This window comes from Lutra lutra, chromosome 3 (assembly GCF_902655055.1).
Source record: "Lutra lutra chromosome 3, mLutLut1.2, whole genome shotgun sequence".
NCBI classification, from domain to species: Eukaryota; Metazoa; Chordata; class Mammalia; order Carnivora; family Mustelidae; genus Lutra; species Lutra lutra.
In genome coordinates this window covers 163,899,208-163,915,770 of record NC_062280.1, presented here as the reverse complement: position 1 = coordinate 163,915,770, position 16,563 = coordinate 163,899,208, and the positions used below count along the sequence as shown (strand labels likewise).

Genomic DNA, 16,563 nt, shown 5'->3' with positions numbered 1-16,563 from the left:
GAATTTCAAAGACAGACTGAAAAAGAAATTGGTATGTGAAACTTAATATTTACTAGCGATAGTGGAAAGGTTATGTCTCTTCTGCCCTGTAATTCACATTTACTTTCTGGTCCCCAAGTAAGGAAAATCTCCCAGATCTCATCTTATAATCAACTTTGTTTTCTTAAAAAATCTGCTTGGATTTTATTTTATTGTTACTCACAATCTTATAATTGTTGACATTTTTCCTTTGGGTACTAGGAATTGTATAGAGAAACTGTTTACATGTCCTTTTTGTCCTACATTTTGCTTTGGATCCTAGGAAGGCACGTACTGACTCCTGTGTCACAATGCATGTGTGCAGAGTACACGCTGTGTATTTTTTGCATTAATCTCCTATTTGACTATATTTTTCAGGGTCACTTCACCTTCACTCTAATCCCCAAATATCTGCACACTTGATCCTGTTGTACTTGCGGGGTAGTACGTAGAATTCAACATCAGAGACCTGTGGGGTTTTTTTTTGGCCTTCACCAGGACTAACATTCAACCAAAACTCACTGAGATGATTCAGCCCAGTATTCGTTCAGATTGTTGGGCATTTATTCTAATTGGCATGTACTTACTTCTTACTTCTCAAGTATTTTAATTATATTCTTTGTGCTCCCCCAGTTTTACTTAGAGGTCTTGGTCAACTTACTTAGTTTTATAGAGTCTTAATATTACTCAACTCTAAGAAAGGAAAATGATAATGTCTAAGTAAATGAGCTAGTAAAATTATGTGGGTTTAGCATACTGCTTAGAATGTTATAAGCACTCAATTATGATGATTATTTGTAATGGGTGTTTTTATAAGTTCCATCAAATCCTTTGCAGAATCCATATAAAAAATGAAACTGGGGAGTGAATCATCACTTTGTCGACTGTTATTAATTTTAAATCTGATTTATTATATGTGTTAGTATTACAGTATGAACTCTCATCTATATATAATTTGGTATACATTTTTAGTGATTTTTTTCAACCACCTATCCAATTTTACTGCCTTATATATTTTAATTATTTTTATCATGTATTGCCTTCATTATTTTAGCATATCTTATCTCATTCCACACAGTAACAAGATGAGATGAGCAAGTAGTCAACTCTTACTGTCAGTTACAAAAATGAAAATACCTTGCTATAGAGGGCAACAAAATTCCATGGACGTGGGAGCATGGTCCAGTTTTCCCACAGGCATTCCAATGTCTTTTCTGCTAGATCTAAAGGTATTCAACATTCCGTCTGATTAACAAGAGAGGGAATGCTGCCTATACGTATTTATGTTACTACTTCCATTTTATTGCTTTCCATTTTACTAGTTCCATTTTCCTAGTACCAACTGCCATCAAATATAATTTCTTCTTACAATTAATTTCCTTTTCCACAAAATCATGAATAAACTGAAGAAAGTATGTAGATGCTACAAATGGAGAATTGTGATTGATCCTAGCACTGTACCACTGATCATCCTCAGGCTGGGACATTCACAATTTCATAACTTTGCAAATGTAAGTCTAATTTTGTTTTGTTATTATTATGTAAATAAGAATAATGATTAAAAAACACTACATGTTTAACATGTAACATTTTCAGGATGTTTTACACACATCTGTATTACTTCTCATAACATTCCCCTTTATCATGCAGTTGGGAACAATGCAGCAACAACCCCACATATGTTTCTGAACAATACATATCTTTAAAAATATACTTGAGTTGTGTTTTGATTATTTCTCAATACTTTGCATTTGAAATTTGATAGTGGGGATTCTTTCTGCAGATGTGGTGGAAAAAAACAACTAAAAACAATAAACAAGCAAAAACAAGCAAATAAAACAACTCCGGTCACTGTCCCCTTTGAAGACTTCCAGAAATCATCATTTTGTCTGGTTTACCACCTTCATTCAGGCGAGACTTCCCCTTCATGTTGGAGACATGAAATTCATAAAAAGAACTCTTAAGAATTTTGTTTTTAAATGCTTTGTCTACCTCCCATAAAGGACGCTAAGGGCTATCCAACAGGGAACACATTTCAGCCAGAAGTGAATGGTATGCTGAAGACACATCGGAAGGGAATACCTTGATCTCTTGACTCCTTTAGATTGTGTACTTGAGCTTTCTTAGACACATTATAGCCCTGTTGTAGTCCTCTTGTACTCCTTTGCCAGAGAAAATATTCCACTAAATGACATTCGTGCAAAGTCTGATGCCTGTGTCTGCCAGGTCTTTTCTTCTTCTCTGGAGATGTTGTTTAGGAGTGTGTGTGTGTGCGTGTGTGTGCGTGTGTGTGCACGGTGGGGAGTGGGGGGTGGGGTACTGCAGAATAAAATATCTATAAAAAATCTAGACTAGTAATGGAAGTTCAGTCTGTGAGAAGAATTATCAAAATCACTTTAACATATAACATGTTCATTTCTGATTCATTCATGTCAAAATGTAAACAATACTTTGGAATATATGTCATTAATTATTTCATGTGTTTTCCTGGACCGTATAGTCTACTTTCTGATAAATGGGCATTTTAATAAGACATTTGAAAATTTTTTGACAAATTATTATTTTACTTATCAAGTCAAAGAAAATATATTTAGGGCCTCAAGCACAAACCTCATTTTTCATATGTATTTTATTTAAATTTGTCATGTCACAAACTGGCTCAAAATGGTTCCAAAGTAAAATACATTCAGGAGGGAAATAAGTCGTCAATGATGTATAGGGTAGTTTTTTGACATGTATTAGAGAGTTAACTGTATATTCCTCCAATAACACTTTGTAACTATTTTGAGGCTAAGAAATACTGATTATGATTAGGTGCTGTTAGATGTGGGGATTTCAAGAAAAATATGAATGCTTATAGTCAGAAAATGAAAGTGGTTAATCTCTGAAAATGATCTAAATAATGGCAGAAAAGGAATAAGATAACGTATTAAGCATATTTTGAAAGCCAGGGTACTGCTCCAAAGAAAATTATCTGTTAAACAAACAAACATAAAAACATCTGGCAACTCAGAAGCCTGGCAGAACAGAGGAAGTTGGGAATATGGCCTCCTGCGCAGGTAGAATGCTAGAACTCTTGATCTGGGCAGATAGCCAGATGATAACATATCAAAACTGTAGCCTTTATTTCCATGTCGCAGCCAGCCAAGTTAGTGCATAAAATCTTTAAGCATCCTAAAATGGAGCAACTTTGTAGATAACTTCAATTCAACCTAGTTCTATAAGAACATTCTTTTCCATAATGTTACTGTAACATCTGTCCAGTGAGAAGGTATATTTTCTTATACTTACCCTTTCAATCTCCCCTCTGTTTTACGGACTGAAGTAGAAAAAATAAAGGAAGAGCAAATCTAAAAAGTCATTTACAGAAGCCACAAGACTGATTTGGTCTTAATTTTGTGCCTCAGAATCTGTGATGTATGTATAAGGCTTTGAAATTCAAAGAAAAAAGACCTGAAAGAGGCATTCATATGCAAATCAACAACACCCCTGGTATGATTCACACCCTAAGAGTCATAAGAGTCTTAAGATTCTGTTTGTAGTCATAGAAATTACATACCAATTTGTTTTAGCTTCTCAGGCACCAAGGTAGAGAAAGAAGCATAATCAGTTATAAATAAAAACAAGGATTTTCCTCAACATACATAGGTTTCTAATAGTGAAATCTGAGAAGAATATTTTTGAATATTTGAATATTTATAAAACTCTGTATTATGTACTTCAGACATCTTCACTAATATGCCAAAAGTGGGTATAGTAATGAATTATAAAACTGCTTCTTCTGTTGGCTGATTCAGGTTCAAATGATACTGCCCAGACACAGAGATTACTAATCATTTCATACATCAAACAGTAAGATATTAAAATCCAGGGATAAAACTCAGTTGGGTTGAAGGCACCTTTAATTTAAAGAGATTAGTATTGGGGCACCTGGATGGGTCAGTCAGTTAAGTGCTAGACTCTTGATTTTGGCTCAGGTCATGATCTCAGGGTCATGAGGTTGGGGTCTGCACGGTGGGTGGAGCCTGCTTAAGATTCTCTGTATGTCTCTGCCTCTCCACCCATCCCCACCTCCACTCTCTCTCTCCCTCTCTCTTAGAGAGAGCGATTGTGGTTACTGATGCTGAACTCAAAAGAATGTGTTTCACCTAAAGATATCCTAAAATATTAAATTCTGTAATGGCCAAATGAGCACATGTGTAGTATATTTGATTCACCAGTTGACCAATTATGTTACTTACAGTAGAAGTTTGGATAACTTGTGTAACTATGAGTTGATGCTTTTTTTTTTTTTTTTTCCTCACAACCAAAATTTCCTTGAGTATTGAGTGGTAGCCTGTGTTACACTAAACACTATAGCAGGTAGTGGGAGTAGAAAAAAGTCTATGTAGTTTATTAAGGACAGAGTTATAAGCTATGATATACTGAAAATAAGGGGTACACTTGATGGTTAAAGTCAAGTAAGTTGAACGCCTATGTATGGATGTGGGTCAAGGGATTATTCAGAAAAAGTCAAGATTATTCCCAGCAAACAATTTCTTGTTCTTTTCCAAATGATAGATATGTGAGAATACTAGATTTAAAACAATTTAGGTAAATGAGTTGAAATTTTTAATTCTAACCTGATACCCACTGGGCTTTTTAAAGAAAAAGGTGTGCAGGTAGAATTAGAAAAATGATGGGCTTTATGATCACAACTACCTTTTCACTGGCCCTTGCGTAGGTATTTCCCTGACTTTTCTAAAAGTGAGCCCTTAAACTCTGAGATATATTTAGTGCTTGAAAAACATAAAGCATGCTTTTCTTATGGCTGGAATCCATAGAAGACGTTGTTTATTAATAAGCTCTAAGTTGATAGGATTTTCCAGGCATAGCCTGTCATTCTGTTTTCTAAAGCTAGTTTGCAACCAGGATTTTCTTCCAGATGAGAGGTGGAGAGAGGGACAAGGAAGTCAATAATGTGGTGCATATTAGAATTAGGAATAATTTAATGATAGCAATAGTCCAAAGTGCAGTAAAAATCACTTTCTTTTGGTAACTGTTAAAAAGACATGTAAGGGGGCGCCTGGGTGGCTCAGTGGGTTAAGCCGCTGCCTTCGGCTCAGGTCATGATCTCAGGGTCCTGGGATCGAGTCCCACATCGGGCTCTCTGCTCAGCAGGGAGCCTGCTTCCCTTCCTCTCTCTCTGCCTGCCTCTCTGCCTACTTGTGATCTCTCTCTGTCAAAGAAATAAATAAAATCTTAAAAAAAAAAAGACATGTAAGCCTACTAAAAATAATAAAATGATGTAAATCAAAACTTTCTTAACTCTCCTGCCTTTTTCAAAACACTCCAAAAATGCAGGATTTGTTGCTATAAATAAATTATTAAGTAAATAAATAATGGGGAAAATACAAGTCTCTCATGCAGTACTTCACATCATTTATGTAATTAATTTTCCCTCAAGGAAATAGAGCATAATGGCCCATTCGTTAAGTGTCGTTATGCATAGGGTCCTCCTCCCAGAAATCATAGTATGGAAAAGGAGACAAAAGGATAATTTTACAGTGGAGAAACCTGACAAACACTACCTCTACTGTGGGGTGACCTGATTGTGCGGAGGCCAGAGGCACAGGTGGTGAAAGAATTCACCCAACACAGAACAAAAGAGATAGACATTTACTGAATAATAATAATAATAATAATAATAATTTTTTTAAAAGAAGAAGTTTACTGAATATACTGTAAGGGACAGCAGGCAGAACTGCAAGGAAGCAACTTTCTGCCTGGAGGCAGTGGTGGGGGATTGTAGTTAAAAAAGGAAAGGTGGGGAGGTATGGGAACATATGGAAATTTCCTTTTTGGTATCTGTATCTGGGTATAAGTTACTCATTGTTTACGTAGGGCTTATAGATGTTTTGAGGTGGTCACCTAATAGGCCTGCTTAATTTAACATTTGTATCATACTAATGTAAAATGTTAATAACTAGGGAAATAGGTTATATATATATATATATATATATATATATACACACACACACACATATATATATACAAGAAGCCTCAGTACTATCTATTCAAGTTTTCTACAAATTTAAAATATTTTTAAAGAAGTTTATTTTAAAAAATTCTATGTACTTAAATATTAATTTTTAATATTATTTCAATTCTAGTGGGGTAATGATATTATTTCTCTTTCTTTCCATTGAAGATAGAGATAAATAGATGATAGAGGATAGATAGATAGATAATTTAATTTACTTTATGGATTTTATAGGCAATTTTTGTAATTATCTAGTAAAATGCATTTTTTTAATGTAACTGATTTTATAGTAAAATATGGTTATACAGTACAGTTGGTAATAGGATACCACTTTTCCATTAAAATTACAAAATAAATTCACATTCTTCTATTATCTTCACTTTTTCCTCTCCATCCTATTTTACATATTTTCATTTCAATACAGTACAAATTTAAGCATATTCTCTTCTAGAAAATCACTTTAAGTCTACTGATACATATTTGGAATACTCAGTAGCGTTAGCATTTACTTACAGTGGGACTATACATACATGTAGCATGTACTTGGAAGTACCATATTCAAAAGGCATTCCCTTTCAATTCCCAAAGTTGAGTCTAATTCTATCTAATTCTCTCAATCTAATTCATATAGGGTCAAATCAATTATTGGGGTTTTAGCTCATTGGTAGTTACTGAGTGAGACATGGTCATGTGATACAGTTTTTGTCAAGGCAACATAGAAGAAATATTTCTGGGAAACTTTAGTAAAGATTTCTTCACTGATTCAAGAGAGACATGGAGGAAGGAATAGTTTCTCTTTCAGAGGTGTTTTCCTGTCTGAATGCGAAGCTTGAAACTATGGCAGCTATGAGGGAAACAATAAGGCATTTGAGAAGATGGTTGCTTTCTGATGATGTGTTGAGTCTTTCAATTATTTTTTTTTCTGGAGACAACTATCTTCTGCACTTGTCAAAAGAGATTATAGCTATTTCCTTATTATTTAAGAAAATTTTCTCAGGGCTTTCAGTTATTCTAGTCACAGGCTCCTTAGCTATCTGAAGTTTCATGTAGGTATCTCATATTTTTAAGCTAATTTTCTATGGAACCCAAAGTAAAAATATGTAGACTTACCCTGTTCATACATCTAACATTTGTGAATATTATGCCTTAAAAATTAACTTTGAATGAATGTGTAGAAATATTTTTTTTCATTAAGAGTATTCATGTTTTCTTTTTAGGTTCAATTTTAAATCAAATGTTTGGTAGATTTTTGCCTTTTTACCATAAAAGACTGTCAGAGAAATAGCCAGGTTCTATATACATAGAAAAAAATTTATATATATATATATAATGCATGGCGTAGCTCAGTTTGTATGCACTCAAGCTCAACACTCACTAATACTCCATTTGTGCCTTCTGACTTTTTACAAAGGGTCTTTTCATTGGATATATTCCAAGTTGAAAAAAATAGAGTATTTTAACTCTGAAACCACAATGCTTGTATCTTCCAGATTTGCATCCAGAGTTACCATAGGTAACTTGAAAAAATTAGTTTATAGATAACCTGTGAAAATTCAAAAATTTTCTCCTTTTCCTCTTTTTTTTAAAAAAAAAGGAGGAAGTGCCTGCTAAAATATGATCTAAATTATTATGATGTATAATGCTAGATTCAGTATTTGAACTTGGGCCCTTTGTTTTTACAGACAAATAACTTACATATCCTCTGGCTTATTACCCAGACCTAACATCTCTGAATCACTTTTCAAGTGTTGATCTGGGAAGACAAATGTACTAGCATGCACACACACCCACACACCATTTTATATGTTAGGTATACATTTATAAGATAATTTTGACAATATGTTGATCAGGTATTTTAAGCGGTAGCATTTGAAATATAGGGCATATATGAAATTTCATATCATATATGAACTTGCCATAACTATAATATATTCTATATATTGTTAACTGTAAGAAAAAATAGCACACAATTTCTTTAAATTATAATGTACTATCTTTGTGATTTTGCTAGTAAAGTTTGAATTAAAGCCTTCGGAAAATAAAGGTACTAGTCCACCCAACTCATCTTTGCTGACATTTAAATATTCAATATTCAATATTTAATATTAAAAAAGGCTTTATTGATGAATAATTGATATACAATAAACTGCATATATATAAGGTGTACACTTTGACTTTTTGACATATGTATACACTCATAAAACCCTTGCCATAATCAGAGTAATGAATATATTCATCACCACTTTCTGATCCATCTCGTTTATCCTCCTTGCTCCTACTCCATACTCAGGTACTGATGATCTGATTTATGCCATAATAGTGTAAATGTTTAAGAATTTTAATTAAGCTGCATCATAAGGTTTATTTATTTATTTAGTTATTTTTTTGGTTTGGTTTGTTTCACTCAGTGTAAGTATTTTACACTCAGCATACTTAACCATGATGTTGCATATATCAACAGTTCCTTCCTTTGTATAGGTAGTATTTCATTGTAGCCCTCGTTATTTACAGTTTTGTTTTCAACAGTTTCAGCTATCCAAGCCAGATGATCCTTCTTCAGACATGATGTCAGAAGGCCAGCAATAAGGTCATGTTAGGTCATAATGCCTGCCTCGTTCACCTCACTTCATCTCATCACATAGGCATTTATTATCTTACATCATCAGTAAAAGAAAGGTGTGTACAGCACAAGTTATTTTAAGAGAGAGACCACATTCACACCATCTTTATTACAGTATATGGTTATAACTGTTCTATTGTGTTATTGGTTATTTTGTTAATCTCTTACTGTGCCTAGTTTATGCATTAAACTTTATCATAGGTATGTATGTATAGGAAAAACAGTGTGTAGAGGGTTAAGTACTATCCATGGTTTCAGGCATCTCCTGGAGGTCTTGGAAAATATCCCCCACAGATAAAGGGAATTACTGTACTATAGTTTGTTCATCTATTCACTTGTTAATGAACATTTGGGTTGTTTCCAGTGTTTGACTATTACAAAATAAATCTACTATAAACATTCATATACAAGGCTTTATATAAACGTATTGTTTTATTTTTCTTGAGTTAGTACTTAGGAATGAAATGGCTGTGTCATTTGAGAGGTGAAATTGCAAAACTGTTTCCCAAAATGGATATACAATTTCACATTTCCACCAGCAGTGCTAATGCAGGTGTAGTAGTATTTCACTGTGCTTTTAGTTTCCATCCACCTGAACATTAATAATGTTGAGCACTTTTCATCCATGTATATTCTTTTATGGAACATCTGTTTAGATCATTTGCCCATTAAATTTTTTTTTCTTGTTATTGAGTATGTATTCTGGATGCAAGTACTTTATCAGACATGATTTTGCAAACATTTTTTTTTCCTGGTCTGTGGTTTATCTTTTTGTCCCTTTAACATTGTCCTTTGCAGTGATTTTTATGAAGTCTAATTTAACAATTTTTTTCTTATGGATTATGTTTTTGATGTCTTCTCTAGGAAATCTTTAACTTAAAGTCACAAAATTTTTCTATTTTCTTATAGAAGATTAATAGTTTTAGTTTTTACATTTTTACATTTAGGGCTATGATCCATCCTGAGTAATCTTTTTTCTCCCATTAGCCCATCACATTCATTGTTTTGTATTCTATAACTTAGCTTCTGTGGATAACAGTTGCTTGTCCCCAAAATTTTTGCCCCAAGGCTAATGTCTTAAAACAACAATGATTTTTTTTGTTTATAAGTTTGTGGCTTGTCAGTGGGCTGGACTTGGTTGAGAATTTTTTCTGCTATTTTAGAACAAAGCTCAATCATGTATTGGTGCTCAGTTGTCTGTCAGCAATATAACTATCTACCAATAAGGGGTCAGGTTGATGAAACAGGCTTGCCCTGGCTTAATGACATGATGGTTTCAAATAGAGCTCAAACACAACAGGGAGCATGCCTCTCATGGCCCTGTTTGCCTCATGTTTTCCACTTTTCCTTTCTCCATGGTCGTAGTATATGAGAGTATTTCTGAAGGGCAAATGTGTAAAGAAAGGCATGATTTATGGCCATACACGCCTTTTATCCTGCCTGCTCTATCTTACATGAAAGTCCTCTTGTGTACCCACTGCCCTCAATTTGAACACAAATATATTCCTCTGGAAGGGTATCTAAGTCTGCTTTCCAGAACTTGACTCAGGTTCTGACCAACAAGGATATCAATCTTAGATCATACTTCCCTGTCCAAATAGTAGTCATGTGTAACGCTAAATGTGAAGGGACATAAGATTTGCCATATTTACTATACAACATTTCAAACTGAAAAAAGTTACTGAGAATATTTTAATGGGAAGCCGGGCATCTTTCTTCTCACCTAAGAAATAAAATATGAATAAAAACAAAACTGTCATGATGGATGCATTTCTCCCTTATAAAGAGATATGATCACTACACTGATTTTGGGATTTATTATTACCATACATATTTCTACCTACACAAAATTGTTCTGTCACTATGTGTGTGTGTGTGTATAAATATAGATATATGGAGTAATTTTCATATATATATGTACAAGTATGTACAGTATGTATATTTGTACAAATTTCTTTTTTCCCTAAACTTCATTGTTGTTGGATTAATCCATATTGATAATGTAGATCTGGTGCATTGATCACTAGATGATTGATGTTGTATTCTATTTGATTTATGAATATACTATGCTTTATGGGATGCTCTGTAGATGGATACTATTGTGCAGTGTGATTATACATAGTGTACATCTGTAATTATAAAAATGAATACTTTTTAAAGAACTATTTTTAGTTTTTTTAAAAAATGAATAGTTTTTCACTTGTTGAATTAATTAGAACTAGATAATCTGTTATTGTTAATATATTAGTCATCACATTTTCAAATAAAATCAATCTCCTATATAAACATAGATTACAATAATGAGATGAGTAGATATCTAGAAACTCATTGTAAAACCTAAGGTCACACTGATTACCTCCAGATATTTTATAGTTTTACATTTTGCATTGAAGTTTACTATTCACTTTGAATTAATTTTTGTATAAGGTGTGAGGCAAGGTCCAAATTAAACAGTTTGCATTCAGAAAGCCAATTGCTGCACTACCAGTATTTTTTTTTTTTTTAAGATAATCACGGCTGCACTACCAGTATTTAAAGAGGTTTAAGTTTCTTCACTGAATTACCATTTCTGAGTAAACTTTATAAAATGTGTGGGGTATGGATTAAAATACAAGTTTCTGCCTGTGGGTATCTGATTGTGCCAGCACCATTTTTCCAAAGACTATCCTTTCTCGATTAAATTGTCTAGTGCCGGGGCGCCTGGGTGGCTCAGTGGGTTAAGCCGCTGCCTTTGACTCAGGTCATGATCTCAGGGTCCTGGGATCGAGTCCTGCATCGGGCTCTCTGCTCGGCAGGGAGCCTGCTTCCTCCTCTCTCTCTCTCTCTCTCTCTCTCTCTCTCTCTCTGCCTGCCTCTCTGCCTATTTGTGATCTCTCTGTGTGAAATAAATAAATAAAATCTTTAAAAAAAATTGTCTAGTGCCTTTGCAAAAACTAGTTATTAATATATGGGTGGTTCTAATTCTGGAGTCTATTTTTTCCGTTGATCTGCATATATTCAGACAAGTCCCAGTTTTAATTACTTTAGCTTTGTAATAAGTCTTAAAATCTGGTAGCATTATTACTTTGTTCTTTTTCAAAATTGTTTTGGTTATTCTAGGCCATCCATGGCATTTGCATATGAATTTTAGAATCATTTCTGTAATTTCTACAAAATGTCTGCTGGGATTTTGAATATGATTATAATAAATCTATAGGTTAATTTGGGGTGAACTGAAATGTTAACAATGTTACATTTTCCAGCCCATAGGCACAGTGTATCTTCAACTTCACCTACTACTCCAGCGATTCTAATTAGAATGCTGTGGTGGGTTATCCCAAGACTATCTCCCCAAGTTCAGTGATTTAGTAGGATGGCTCACAGGACTCAGCACATAGTCATACCAATGGTTATGATTTATTATGGCAAAAGGATTCAGTGCAGAGTCAGGGAAGAGAAATGGGTGAAGCCCCAGAGAAACAAGGCACAAACCTCCAAAAGCTCCATTCCAAGTGCAATCACACTGGGCACACTTCATGTCCTCTTCAATGAGATGTAACAAAGCATGTGAATTGTTGCCAACCAGGGAGATTCATTAGAGACTCAGTGCCCTGGGTTTTTATGGAGGTCTGATCACATAGGCAGCATCTGCTTAGCATGTGCCAAAATTCAAGAATCCCAGAAGGAAAGCAGGTGTTCAGCATAGGCCATATTGTTTATACAAACACTTTAGGTAGAATGAACCATTTGTATTAGTTAATGGTGGGAACCTCTTTGAAATCTAAGTTTTTAGACACCAGTCAAGGGCAAATCTTACAAGCAGACCTTTTCAAAAATAGAAGGTCAGGGCTACTGTGTTAATTTTTTTTTTTCTGCACAATTGCTATCGAAAACAATTAGTTAATTGGGGCACCTGGGTGGCTCAGTCACTTAAGCATCTGCTTTAAGCACAGGTCATGGTCCTAGAGTCCTGGGATCCAGTCCCGCATCAGGTATCAGGCTCCCCGCTTAGCAGGGAGACTGTTTCTCCCATCTCCGTCTGTCCCTCCCCTCTGCTCATGCATTCTCTTTCAAATAAATACATACATACATACATACATACATATATACATACATACATCTTTAAAAAACAGAAAAAATTAGTTAAAATTAAAGGAAGTTATTCTCCCAATGTCCTGAAATCAAAATAAAATGGAATCTATAAAAGGTATACCATCTGTATTTATCTCTTTTATCTGATTTTCACAAGACCCATGCTAGGAAGCATGTAACCATCTTCTTGGCAGTCTTACTAGAAGTTTTAGGTAAAATTCCTCTGAGGGTTTGAAATCATGACAATATTCTAAAAGATATAAATATTATCAAAAGTTGTTATACATATGATCAATTATAAATAACAAATTTTAATGTGTTCATGTTATCTCCTTTATATTTCATATTTTTATTCTTATAAGTTTAGGTACACATTTCATAAATCATTTAAAATCTATAAAATACAGGTTTCTGTAACCTGTAGAATACTTCATTCTGGTGCCTACTATAATATTCATAAACCTTAAAATATAGATCAATAACTGCCCTGACATAATTTATCTTAAAATCATCCAAGCTTGTGTGAATATTTCAACTTCAGATGAATATTTTATTTGACATTATTATTGAATGATAATGTGAAATATAAACACCTCCAAGAATTGCACTGGCAAATGTCTCCTCTGCTGAGTTGACCTATGTTACTCAATGTTCTACTTGTTGATTAATAACCAAATAATAGGATCCTTGTGCATTTATCAAAATCTTGTAAGCTCAAAAGGAACTATTTTAACTTATTATTGATAATGTCCCACTTTTATATTAAAACTAAACTTTAGGTAGCTAATTTAAGTGGAAATTAGTATATAATAAAAAAGTATTTAATTTTGTTCTACTACACTGTTCCTTTTAATTTGTTTCCACTTTACCTGCTTTTTTCTTCATTAAATCCCTAGCTACACTTGGAAGCATGCTTTAGATTCTTTTGTTGTCTTATTCTATCAGTGACACTTATAAATAAAATATAATTCACTTTAACTATTAAACATGTTAAGTTTTAGGTGAAATGTCATGTTATCACGATAACATGACATCAAATGTCATGTTATCCCCCAAAGTTATCCACCACCCAACAGTTTACTAATTATAAAGGAAAAAAAAATCTTTAAAATGAAGAAGTCTAGTAGACACTGCCTTAAATAGGGTACCAAACTTAACACCATTAACCATGAGATCTACTCACATCATGAACCTCCCTGTATAAGCCACTAAAAAGGGTACCATATCACCTATATGGTGTCCCTGCCAAAAAAGGTCCCAACTAAATGTAATCATGGGAAAGTAATATGACTAATCCAACCTGGGGAATTCTACAAAATAACTAATCTGGATTCTTGACTAATATAAATGTCATGAATGACAAAATGGTTGGAAAACGGTTATAAATTAAAGGTGATTAAAGGGACATAAGAAGCAAATATAATGTGAGTCTTGATTAGATCCTGAATTTAAAAATAAAACCTATAAAGCACATTATTTGTACATTTGGGGAGATTTACATCATAGCAAATACTATTGTATTAGTTTTGTAAGTGTAAAAATTACATAGTAGCTATGTAGGAGAACACTTTTGTTCTTAGAGACACATGCTGAAGTATTAGTGGTGAAATATAATGGTTGGAATAATCGAATAATTCAGCAGTTATAGTATAAACACACATGTGCAGAAAGATATGGCAAAATGTTAACTCATGGTGAAATTAGGTAAAAGAGTAAATGGGTATTTATGGAACTGTTCTTGCAAATTACTATAGGTTAAAAAAATCCAGAATAAAAACTTTGGCATGGAGGGACGCCTGGGTGGCTCAGTTGGTTAAGCAGCTGCCTTCGGCTCAGGTCATGATCCCACCGTCCTGGGATCGAGTCCCACATCGGGCTCCTTGCTTGGCAGCGAGCCTGCTTCTCCCTCTGCCTCTGCCTGCCACTCTGTCTGCCTGTGCTCACTCTCGCTTCTCTCTCTATGACAAATAAATAAATAAAATCTTTAAAAAAAAAAAAAAAACTTTGGCATGGAAAAAAATAAAAGCATTCTGTTTATAAAGTTCTTTCTTCATAAATATTCTGTCCGTGAAAGATGAATTTTTAAAAGTAGACAACTTTTCTAACATGCTATAGAAATACTACTGATGAAAAAGGTAGAAATCAAAAAAAATTGTAGTAACATTTTAAAGTTATAAAATATCTTCCAACTAGCAAGGATACACTCTTAAATTTCAATTAGGTGATAGCATATCAATAATGAAAGTTGATTAATTATTTTTCCTATACTTTTACACTTGATTTTCAAATTTGTGTAGCCTGTCTTCCAAATACACCAATGAATTAAAATATCCCTTTTATATAGAGACTGATGACCATTATTGAATATTAGAGACTGTAGTGTAGGAAAATAAAACACTATTATCTCAGAGAGATATCCGAAGTTCTCAAAATTTTGCTATTAAGTGGAGAACACAGATACTTATTTTGGGGTAATAATAATTAAAACAGAATGTGGTGGGGGCTCTTCAGTGGTTCAGTCAGTTAACCATCTGCCTTGCACTCAGGTCATGATCCCAGTATCCTGGGATTGAGCCCCAGGTCAGGCTCCCTACTAATCTCCCTCTCCCCGCTCAAATTCTCTCTCTCTTTCTCTCTCAAATAAATAAAGAAAATCTTAAAAAAAAAAAACAAAACAAAAACTAAATGTGGTAAAGTTACATAAAGACAGAAGAGTAGAAATAAAATGAATCCATGATCAAAGAAAAAGAATGACATTATTAAAACTCAGGAATAAAAATTGATGTTTATGAATTAATTAAAAATTCTGTAAAATGAATAATCCCCATTGGTAGACCTTTTACTATTAAAAGTTATTTAAAATTTTAGTAAGTCAAGGTTAAAAAATATGTAAGATAAAGCAAAAAAATTATCTATGAGTTTGAAGGTAAATATGAAAATATTATAAATTTCAATACAAATAATTCTTATGGAGAGAACTTCTAGAAGTAAAACTAAAATGTTTCTAAAATTTAACATATCAACTTTAAATAAAATATAAACTATACTGGAGAGAGAATTAGTGAATAGAATGCATAAAGAAATTATAGATATGGAGGAGGGAATTATTTGATCCAATACATGGCACTTGATATAGTCTCTAAGAGAGATGAAAAAGCAAAGGTAAGGAGGAAGAACCATTTCCATAAAAATAGGCAACACTTTTCCAGAATTTTCATATTTAGCAAGGTCAATAATTTATGAGCAAAATTAACAAAAATAAATTTTCTAAAAAACTCCTGTCCATTACTATTACTCTATATTATGCATTAATAAGACTCATAAAAGTTGATTCTCTGAAATGATTAAACAATCCACTGAAAAATAGGTTAATTTAACAAAATAAGGATGACAGAAGGCAAAAATAAAAAATCCATGGTATAAAAAAATTCCAATAATTTTATATACACACTAATTAAAATAAAATTAAAACTGTACAATTTAGAGTAAATTGGACTGCAAGAACCAATAAAACAATAAAAGTAAAAATATATTTGAGTACTGGAGTTTATTATTTAAGTATTAGTAGCTTAAGTATTGAGTATCATTATTTGAAACTAGTAGCTCTTGGTTTAGAGCTCAGGTACCGAGGTTCCTTACTCTTTGTGCATCGACCACCCACCAGGGGTTTATGTCATCTTTACTTTGCTGGTAGAAGAGAAAGAGAGCTTGGATGAAGGACGCTCATGTCACAGATGCCTTGGTGAGGTAGTAACACACATCCCTCTACTCATAGTCCACAGACCCATATCATGATGTTAACATGTGGCCTGACCCTGTGTGCAGGAAAACC

At 33.4% G+C, this 16,563-nt stretch overlaps 1 protein-coding gene across 1 annotated transcript in view; it reads left to right on the top strand.

The window, feature by feature from the left end:
- The window catches only part of KLHL1 (kelch like family member 1), a 376,159-nt gene that overhangs the window by 151,144 nt on the left and 208,452 nt on the right, over positions 1-16,563 (top strand). The window lies entirely within an intron of this gene.